The sequence below is a fragment of the Benincasa hispida genome, chromosome 12 (assembly GCF_009727055.1).
Source record: "Benincasa hispida cultivar B227 chromosome 12, ASM972705v1, whole genome shotgun sequence".
Taxonomy (NCBI): Eukaryota; Viridiplantae; Streptophyta; class Magnoliopsida; order Cucurbitales; family Cucurbitaceae; genus Benincasa; species Benincasa hispida.
The window spans coordinates 60,813,674-60,825,285 of record NC_052360.1 but is presented as its reverse complement, the minus strand read 5'-3'; the positions used below and the strand labels follow the sequence as shown (position 1 = coordinate 60,825,285).

The 11,612-nt window shown below is 41.0% G+C and overlaps 1 long non-coding RNA gene across 1 annotated transcript; it reads right to left on the bottom strand.

Moving 5' to 3' along the window:
• Positions 1 to 456: 456 nt before the first annotated feature.
• Positions 457 to 8,736, bottom strand: LOC120092456. Its single transcript, XR_005486040.1, has 3 exons — positions 8,665 to 8,736; positions 1,411 to 1,475; positions 457 to 513 (listed from the first exon to the last, which is right to left on the bottom strand). It is a non-coding gene; the product is annotated as an uncharacterized LOC120092456 (long non-coding RNA).
• Positions 8,737 to 11,612: the final 2,876 nt, after the last annotated feature.

The following is an 11,612-nucleotide window of genomic DNA, read 5'->3' as shown; positions in this document are numbered from 1 at the left end:
AGTATTTGATGCTCGTCAATTAATAAAAAGAACGCGTACTAAACGATCGCGTAGTTCAGCATGCCTCATCGCATAGTCACTGACTACACAATCACCTGGTATACAATACTTTGACGCATGCTCAGCAATCGTTTAGACGATTATGCTTCACCGCATCATTGTTGTAATGACCCGACCTTCTAGGACTTAGGTTAGGTCGTTACTAAAATAAATGCATGCATAGAATTTAAAACGACGCCCATTTATGTTGAAATAAATGTTAATTAAACAAGAGAAATTCAAAAGACATTTATTAAATGCAATTGTTAAAACAATAATAGGGTACCCATAATTCGTAAAGACTATTAAAAGTATATAAAAGAAATAATCCTTAATAATAAGTTTAAAACAATAAACTAAACATTAAGGGAAAAATAAGGACTCTAAATGCCATGATGCAGAAGCGTAAAAACTAGTCCCAGTGGCATAATCACGAATTCCGCTGAGCCATCGCCGGTGCATCTCTACCCTTACCTGAAACATCAACATAGGAAAGAATGAGCATGAAATACTCAGTAACTAATCCCACCACTGGGGTCAGGCTAGGTATCTATGTCCTCTAGATACCCACCTATGGCACATAAACAAATGAAACAAACGAGAGACTGAGTCTTATCCTCTTGTAGTTAAGTATGGCCACAAAACTGGTGAACCCCAAAGGGAACACAAACTGGTGAATCCCGAAGGAAACACAAACTGGTGAATCCCGAAGGAAACACAAAACTGGTGAATCCCCAAGGAATCACAAACTGGTGAATCCCGAAGGAAACACAAAACTGGTGAGTCCCGAAGGAAACACAAACTGGTGAATCCCGAAGGAAACACAAATTGGTGANCAAAACTGGTGAGTCCCGAAGGAAACACAAACTGGTGAATCCCGAAGGAAACACAAATTGGTGAATCCCGAAGGAAACACAAAACTGGTGAATCCCGAAGGAAACACAAACTGGTGAGCATCTAACTAATCAACGAGGATATTCACATAGTCTCAATGTTCTAAGAATCAACATTGTACAATTCTAGAACATACATGAAAATCCTTGATACTATGGCTCCATCACATACACATAATTATTAACAACATATCATACTATATGCATGTATACCTTACATCATAATTCCACAGCATGCAAGTATGCCTCAATACCAGCAGATCAGATATCAACATATGAAACCACATACCATCACATACTAATGATCGAGTACCTAGGTGTATCTTTAAACAAAACAGAACCCGTGCCAGAACATACTTGATTCAGGTCATACTATCAGCCAACATGCTAATATTTACTATAACTTACACTTATCACGTGAGCATACAAATAAAAAAAAACCTGACCCATGGGCAGTTCCAATGGTAAGATTACTTACCTTAATCGAAATTCCACAGATAAACTCCGACAGCCAAACGATGACCGCGATTTGAAGAAACGACCCTACCATACGAATATAACCATAAAATTTCAGTCTAATAATAATTGCGACACCTCATATTCGAAAACACAACACCCCAAAAGCTTACCCAAGGAACTTGATTAACAACTACTCAAAAATCTCCTTCCAACAGATTTTAACTCCCAATGGAGGACAACTTGGAACCTTAAAGATACAAGGGTTAAGTCAACTTAATTCAAGAATCAAAACGTGCCCACAAACCAACAATAAGAACCATAATTCTTACCAAAACTCTTGTCAAACGATCTCGAACCCGCTGAACAGCCACTCCAATAGTTTCCTAGATTCAAATCTAAAGCCAAAAATAATTCGAATAAGTCAACCTTTATTCCAAACTTAATGGGCCCAAACTTCTACCCAAAACTTCACAAAAGAACCTAACTAAAACTGCCAGATCCGGCAAAACCCAAAGATGACGGCAGTGGCGGACGGCAAACAGGGGGCGACAGCAGGACGGCGGACACACAGTTCCAGTGGCTAGGCTCGGACCTCGGCGAAAACGGCACGCTGGGGCTGGACAGTGGTGCGACCAATGGCGAGAGGCGCGGCTAGAGAGCTAGGCGACTGACGGCGTATTTGACCGGCAGGATCTGGCCAGTCGGAACCCATGAATGGCGGCGATTGGACAGCTGAGAGGGAGGTACAGTGAGGCAGCGTGGAAGCAGAAAACGGAGGTGGGGCTCGCGTGAGGGGTTCTTTTTATTTAAAAAAATGCTAATGCTAATAATAATAATAATAATAATAAAAGGAAAATAGTATAACTCTAATTAAATCCTTTCCTTAACCCACCTTATACTATTTAATTCCTTTCCTTTTTCCAAAAATAATTAATTCTTGCTATAACTTTTCAAATTGAATAATTTTTTAATCATTTTCACGACAACACTTAAATCCTCACACTTATCCTTTAAATTCAAAATTTCAAACATGCCGTTTCAACTAAGGACAATTACTGAAAAAGGAAAAGTTTTACATTATTAATAAATAAATAAAAAAAGGTGTAGGATGTTACATTCTTCCCCCCTCAAATAACTTTCCTCCTCGAAAGTTTATTTTTGAAAAAGCTCCGGGTACTAGGCCTTCATCTCATCCTCTCGCTCCCAGGTGGCTTCCCTGAACTGGTGGTTCTACCACAGAACTTTCACAAAAGCAATTTCCCCACGGCGCAATGTCTTTACTTTTCTGGCAAGAATCTCTATGGGCTTCTCCTTGTAGCTCAAGTTATCATTCAACTGTAAGGGCTCGTAGTCAACTACATGGGATGGGTCTGCCTCATACTTCCTCAGCATCGAAACATGGAAGACATTATGAACTGAAGACAATGTTGGAGGCAAGGCCAAATGGTAAGCTACAGGGTTAACTCGTTCCAGGACCTCGAAAGGTCCAATGAATCTCGAACTTAGCTTTCCTTTCCTGCCAAACCTCAGAATACCTTTCATGGGTGCCACCTTTAAGAACAGTTTCACCCTAGTCTCAAATTCTAGGTCCTTATGTCTTATATCGGCATAGCTCTTCTGTCTGCTCTGGGCTATCTGCATACGAGCCCTGATCTTCTATATGGCCTCATTTGTGGTCTGCACCAATTCAGGTCCTAACAATCTCCTCTCTTCTACCTCATCCCAGCACACAGAGGACTGCAACTCTTCCCATATAGGGCCTCAAAGGGTGACATCCCAATAATGGACTGGTAGCTGTTATAATACGCAAACTCCATTAAGTGCAAGTGAGCATCCCAGCTTTCGGAAAACTCTATGGCACAGGCACGCAACGTGTCTTCTAGTATCTAATTCAATCTCTTTGTCTGCCCATCAGTTTGAGGATGGAACACTATACTGAAGCTTAATTGGGTCCCCAATGCCGCATGGAGTCTCTTTCAAAAGTTAGACGTGGAACGAGGGTCTCTATCCGACACAATGGACACGGGTACTCCATGCAATCTTACCATTTCCTTCATGTATATCTGTGCCCACTTATTCACTGAAAAGTGGACTTTCCAGGTATAAAATGTGCTAGCTTCGTAAGTCTGTCTACAACGACCCATATCACAGTGAAAACTTTAACTGTCCGAGGCAACCCCACGATGAAGTCCATAGACACATGCTCTCACTTCCATTCTGGTACATTTAATGGTTGTAACAAGTCTGCTGGCCTTTGCCTCAGAGCTTTCACCTGCTGGCACACCAAACACTTATTGACGAACTCCGCAACCTCTCTTTTCATATCATTCCACCAATATTAACGTTTCAGATCCTGGTACATCTTGGTGCTACCGTGGTGGACAGAGAATAGGGAACTATGAGCCTTTGACAACAGTTCATCCTTAATGTCACTAACCGCCGGCACGTACAGACGCTCATGATAAAGGAGGTCACCTTCTGCTGACACAGAGAATTCGCTATCCTGGCCTGACTCCACTCTACGAAATCTCTCCTCCAAATAAGGGTCGTCTCGCTGCGCATCAATAATCTTCTGCCTTAGGCTTGGTTGCATCGACAACTGTGCTAACTGTGCCGTGACCTTCCCCACGACTACTGCAATCTCTGCCCTCTCCAGTTCCCTGCATAGGTAAGTCTGTCCGATAATGAGAGCTGCGGAATGGGCCACCTTTCTGCTTAAAGCATCTGCCACTACGTTTGCTTTCCCCGGGTGGTACAAAATTTTACAATCATAATCCTGTACTAGTTCCAACCACCTTCTTTGCCTCATGTTTAACTCCTTCTGAGTGAAAAAGTACTTCAAACTCTTGTGGTCGGTGAAGATCTGTATCTTTTCTCCATACAAGTAATGTCTCCAGATCTTGAGAGCAAAAACCACCGCTGCTAACTCCAAGTCATGCGTGGGATAATTCTGTTCGTGTTTCTTCAGCTGACGTGAAGCGTAAGCAACTACTCTACCCTGCTGCATCAAAATGCATCCCAACCCCTTATTGGATGCATCACTAAAAATGACGAAACCACCTGATTCGTCCGGAACTGTGAGAACTGGGGCTGAAACCAACCTCTGGTTGAGGTTCTGAAAACTGCTTTCACAAGCCTCATTCCAAACAAATGTTGCCCCTTTCCAGGTCAACTGAGTTAATGAGGCGGCTATGCGAGATAATCCTTCACAAACCGTCTGTAGTAGCCTACTAACCCCAGGAAACTACGTACCTCACTGACTGTGGTTGAATGAGCCCAACCCGTAACTGCCTCCACCTTTGCAGGATCCACTGAGACACCTCCCTTGGATACTACATGCCCTAGAAAGGACACCTGCTTCAACCAAAATTCACATTTAGAAAACTTAGCATATAGCTTATTGGCTCTCAATGTCTCCAAAACTTTCCGCAAATGCTCCTTATGCTCGGCCTCTGTCTTGGAATAAATCAAAATATCATCAATAAAAACAATCACGAAGGTGTCGAGGAATTCCTTGAACACCCTATTCATCAGATCCATGAACACTGCTGGTGCATTCGTTAGGCCGAATGACATCACTATGAACTCATAATGTCCATACCTCGAACGGAAGGCTGTCTTAGGTATGTCACTGTTCTTTATCCTCAGCTGGTGGTACCCTGAATGGAAGTCAATCTTAGAGAATACCGTAGCTCCCTGTAACTGGTCAAATAAATCATCGATCCTGGGAAGGGGATACTTGTTCTTGATGGTCACCTTGTTTAACTCTCTGTAGTCAATGCACAGACGTAACGATCCATCCTTCTTTTTCACAAACAAAATGGGTGCATCCCATGGTGACACGCTAGGGCGAATGAAACCCTTGTCCAACAACTCCTGCAATTGGACCTTCAGTTCCTTCAACTCTGCCGGGGCCATCCTGTACGGAGCCCTCGAAATAGAGGTTGTGCCTGGCTCCAATTCAATGGCAAAATCTATCTCCCGCTGCGGGGGCAATTCGGAAAGGTCTTCTGGAAACACATCTGGAAAATCCCTCACTACTGACTCTAAAGTCAAGGTAACTTCATTCTCCTTAGTGTCTACCACACTGGCCATAAAGCCCCAGGCTCCTTGGTCGAATAGCCTACTGGCCTTCAATGTGGATATCACCTTGGGTAGGACTACGGTCCCAACCCCTTTAAACTTAAAACTGGCTCCTGTAGGAGGCTTAAAGAAAACCTTCTTACGAGAGCAATTTATGCTGCATGGTTAACAGCTAACCAATCCATGCCTAATATAACATCAAAATCGTGCATATCTAAAATTATCAGGGTTACATCTAATACGCGGTTGGCTACCTCTACCTGACATGCTTTTATCTTTTCTGTAGCTAACATGATCTCTCCCGATGGAGTGGAAATAGACAATGAAAATGGCAATGGTTCTGAGTCTAACATGGCGTGTCTCACAAATACAGTAGATATAAACGAGTGTGAAGAACCAGAGTCAAATAAAACAAGAGCATGGTTACCCAAAATGGGAAGTGTATCTGTCACCACGGTGCCTGACTTCTCGACCTCACGCCGAGTGGTAGAAAATACCTTTCCCTGCTATTGCTAGTGGTTCGGGCCACCCTGGAACGATCCTACGAGCTGGCTTCTGTGCTCAGGCGCATTCTTCCTTGGGCATCTATCTGCCATATGTCCCTTCTGGCCACATTGGAAACAATTCCCAGAGTCGGCTAAATAACGTCCCCAGTGTTACTTACTGCAAGTGGTGCATATCGGTCTATCCTCCCTGCCATTCCTAGCCTGGGTACTCTGTTGTCCCCACTGACGTGGAGCATGCACTGCGTTCTAACCCCTCTGCTGATGTTCAAGAGTCCTGTGCTCAGCCTTCCTTTTCTACCCTACGGAGGTCCCAAACCCGAGTGACCTCCTATATTCCTCTCCCCCCTAGGAGTCGGCATAAATCCTCACAGCGGCTTGCAATGCCGCGGCATATGTCTTGAGATCCAAGGCATGCAGCATCCCTTGCAACCCGCTCCTCAGGCCCTGGATAAATCTCTCGGTCCTTGCTGCCTCAGTGGCCATTAGCTCAGGAGCAAACTGAGATAGCTTATCGAATTCTTGCTCGTACTCCTCCACGGACATAACGCCCTGCTTCAGGTTCAAGAATTCTGCCTGCTTATTGTATCGGGTGTTGGCCGAAAAGTACTTCTCATAAAAACGTTCCTTGAACTGTTCCCAGGTTGCAAGGTCACCTCCAATATCGATCATCTTTTCTGCCGAACGCCACTAGATTGTCATGTTACCAATCAGTATGAAGACTGCGCATTTTTGGGGCGAGGGTCACAACCACAGTTCTGCCTTGGTGGGGTCTTCTAACGATCCATCAAAGGGGTGAGGGTCATACTTCCAGAAATTCATTAAATGTTTGGCCTCGAGAGACAGGCTCTGCGTGTTCTTGTCTTGCGGACGGGTTTGTCGTAACGGCTCGGGTGGCACCGGTTCCTCCTGAGCCTGAGTCTGTGCAGGCTGTCCTGCCATCGTGTTACGGATCAGTTCCTGCAGCTTCTCTATCAGGGCGGTTGCAACAACTTCACTAATTCGGGCTTCCATTACCTTTTCATCCACTTGGGTCATAGGCGAAATTGGCGTCGCCGGAGTAGTTTGATTACTCCCCTCTTTCTCTGCTTGTATTTATTTTCTAACTGTTTTCCTTGTTCTACGTTTAGGTGCCATGTCCTGTCATAAATTCATACGTTAGCTAACTATTTCGGGGCCTTTCTCAGACATCATGCGTTTAAAACACTACATCATTGTCCTCATATACACATGGAAACTTTCGTTAGTAGAACGTACCTGGCGATGACGAGGAATCCGTTACTGGCCACAGGGACTATTTAGACTTACATAGTAAGTCAGTCTACAAAATTTAAAACATGGGCTCTAATACTAATTGTAACAACCCGACCCCCTAGGACTTAGGTTAGGTCGTTACTAAAATAAATGCATGCATAGAATTTAAAACGACGCCCAGTTATGTTGAAATAAATGTTAATTAAACAAGATAAGTTCAAAAGATATTTATTAAATGCAATTGTTAAAACAATAATAGGGTACCCATAATTCGTAAAGACTATTAAAAGTATATAAAAGAAATAATCCTTAATAATAAGTTTAAAACAATAAAACTAAACATTAAGGGGAAAATAAGGACTCTAAATGTGATGCGGAAGCGTAAAAACTAGTCCCAGTGGCACGATCACGAATTCCGCTGAGCCATCGCTGGTGCATCTCTACCCTTACCTGAAACATCAACATAGGAAAGAATGAGCATGAAATACTCAGTAACTAACCCCACCACTGGGGTCAGGCTAGGCATCTATGTCCTCTAGATACCTACCTATGGCACATAAACAAATGGAATAAACGAGAGACTGAGTCCTATCCTATTGTAGTTAAGTATGCCCACAAAACTGATGAACCCCGAAGGGAACACAAATTGGTGAATCCCGAAGGAAACACAAACTGGTGAATCCCCAAGGAAACACAAAACTGGTGAATCCTGAAGGAATCATAAACTGGTGAATCCCGAAGGAAACACAAAACTGGTGAGTCCCGAAGGAAACACAAACTGGTGAATCCCAAAGGAAAAAAAAAACTGGTGAATCCCGAAGGAAACACAAAATTGGTGAATCCCGAAGGAAACACAAACTGGTGAGCATCTAACTAATCAACGAGGATATTCACACAGTCTCAACATTCTAAGAATCAACATTGTACAGTTCCAGAACATACATGAAAATCCTTGATACTATGGCTCGATCACATACACATAATTATTAACAACATATCATACTACATGTATGTATACCTTACATCATAATTCCACAGCATGCAAGTATGCCTCAATACCAGCAGATCAGAAATCATCATATGAAACCACATACCATCACATATTAATGGTCGAGTACCTAAGTGTATCTTTAAACAAAACAGAACCCGTGCCAGAACATACTTGATTCAGGTCATACTATCAGCCAACATGCTAATATTTACTATAACTTACACTTATCACGTGAGCATACAAATAAAAAAAAATTGGCCCGTGGGCAGTTCCAATGGTAAGATTACTTACCTTAATCGAAATTCCACAGATAAGCTCCGACAGCCAAACGATGACCGCGATTTGAAGAAACGACCCTACCATACGAATACAACCATAAAATTTCAGTCCAATAATAATTGCGACACCTCAGATTCGAAAACACAACACCCTAAAAGCTTACCCAAGGAACTTGATTAACAACCACTCCAAAATCTCCTTCCAACAAATTTTAACTCCCAATGGAGGATAGCTTAGAACCTTAAAGATATAAGGGTTAAGTCAACTTAATTCAGTAATCAAAACGTGCCCACAAACCAACAATAAGGACCATAATTCTTACCAAAACTCTTGTCGACCGATCTCGAACCCGCTGGACAGCCACTCCAACAGTTTCTTAGATTCAAATCTAAAGCCAAAAATAATTCGAATAAGTCAACCTTCATTCCAAACTTAATGGGCCCAAACTTCTACCCAAAACTTCAAAAAGGACTTACCTAAAACTGCCAAATCCACGAAACCCAAAGATGACGGTGGTGGCAGATGGCGAACAGGGGGCGACAGCAGGGCGGCGAACACACAGATCCTTAAGTCTTGCGGATAGGGAAGATCCCCCTTAAAACATGGTTTAGGCCCAAATTATGTCCATGGCGTTTTTTCTGATTGTATTTTTTTATTGTTTCTGTCTGTAATTTAAGACCAAAGCCCAAATAATAATTTAACCACCGTCCCCACACATTGGGGCGAATTAATTTATTTATCCAAATCCAGCGCTTGGTGACGACAGACATGTAACGTCCATTAGAATTTGCCTTCAATCTTCAATTTGGGACATATGTCAACCCTTAAAATTTGGTCCCAAATTTGATGATTTTTTGGAATTTCACCATTAATTTAGGTAAATGACGTTGCGGTTTTGTGATTGGTCAAAATTTTCTTCCCCAACAAATTGACCATTTTCGTATTTGTGCACAGATATGGGTGGATGAATCTCGAAAAAAAAAATAAAGCCGGACATTCAATATGCAATAATTTTGGTTTTGTACTCTAGTTCTTGATTTAATTAAACCATGACTTTAGTACACACAATTTAACTAAAATTTATAACGAGGCACAGTCAAACTTTTAATTAAGAAAATTTCAAAATTTTATCCCAAATTTAAATGGTTTGGAGATGAAAAACTTAACAATTTCCATTTTATTTAGAGTTTCTAATTCAGGGGTGCGATCAATAATAAAGATTAGTAAATAATTTAGAAAAATGAAAATAGCAAAACACAAAATATATTGAACGAATTTAGAATTGTAATAAATCCTACCTCAATAATAGGTAAGAATTCAATAAGAAAATAAGCAGAACCAGAAATCGATGGTCTTTTAGTGAAGTATCCGTATCTTTTTTGTTCAAGAAAACTATTAATGATAACGACAATTTTCTTCCAACTTATCTAGATGCTATAAGATGTGGTGATTTCGTGTTTCTCTATCGCTAAAAAGAACTAAGGATATTAAAATTTTCGAATTTCGAATAGATTGATTAACATGATATAAATCTCAAAGAATCCCCATAATTCAATCTATTATTCAGTATTAACATTGTATACTTTTTGTTGCTAGTACGTTTACATTCGGCGATGGAGCCTGATGAGATGGGAATACTTCTCATTGTCTCGGTTCTGTTTAGTAGAAGATGTGGCATTGGAGAATAACCATACATAACTAATAACACACACGAATAACCAGATTTCGTCAAAACACCTAGCAGGATATATGATGAAGGAATATCTTATCGAGGCAATCGTAATTTGCTTTCAGGTAATACCGCATATTCAGTGCACTTGAAACCAGTCTGGGATCACATCTCTGAGATACCCTATATAGACCGAAGCAATATTGGGCGAAGAGGCAAATGACACGAAATGCACGACGCGGCTGAAAAAATTATGGTGATTAACGTTATTTCCAGGACAAACCCGTTACAACTAAGACCCACGCCGAAGCACGTTATGGGTTCAGGGAATGTGGATCCCAAGCGGAATTATCTGAGGTAGCTTGTTGGTCTAATAACAAAGATACGATACCTTTTATGAATTGTGGGTGTAATATGACCAGAAGTGATCGCCACCAGGAAGCCATATTTTCAACTGAGCGGCTAAAATCGCCACCCCAAAAAAAACGGCAAAATTGGAGTGGGGTGTCCTATAAACCGATTAAAAAAACCCCCACAACGTTATTTCATTCGGGATAGGAATGGTATGAGAATCAAAGGAAAAGCGCAGTCATTTGTCGAATGATGAAAAAAAAAAACAATTGCAGTATTTCTTTTTTTTTGGTGAAATCGAATATTTCTTTTTTTATTTACTCGCCACCTCTATGTTACCCGTACTAGAAAGAAAGATTCCACTACTATTTGTATTTCTATACTCAAACCTTTTAGATGTAGCAGATAACAGCGGAAGCCCGAGATATTTGATGTGTATTCGTAATATAGGGTAGTAATCTCGTACGTTGCTCATATTAGTTGTTGAACTAATTTATTAATTGTTAACTGTGTTTCATACCTTATGATTACGCCGTCCCAATACACCTCTAGAAGATCAGAAGTGATAGAGCTGTAATTGTACGTCACTTGTAAAGGAACTAACGAGGAAAAACGGTATGATAATACGATATTGATGACAGTTTGCTTTGCGGTTGTTATTTGATCCAGGAAGGAAATCCAAAAGGAACTCGAAATAGTATTTTAGGCTGCGATTTGTCTGCCTCGGTCAGAATTGGAACGACAGTATAGATGGTCTCCACTAAACATAAATGTTTATGTGTAGACCTTAGTATTGTGAATATATAAGATATGAGATAACGATGAGATGTAGTTATGTGGTTATTATTGAATTAAGCAGTTAATTAAGTGGAAATTGTTATAATGTCACGTGATGTCTTAGCCATTTTTATTAAAATTTTACTTTTAATAACATAATTTAATTAATTCAAAATTTAGACTGAATATGATTGATGATACAAAATTTAAAGTACCGCATAATTTTGCCGTTCTATCATGGGTTATGGACACTATTGCTAGGCCATTATAACCTCTATTTACGGACAATGCTAAATATGAATTATGATTAGTAT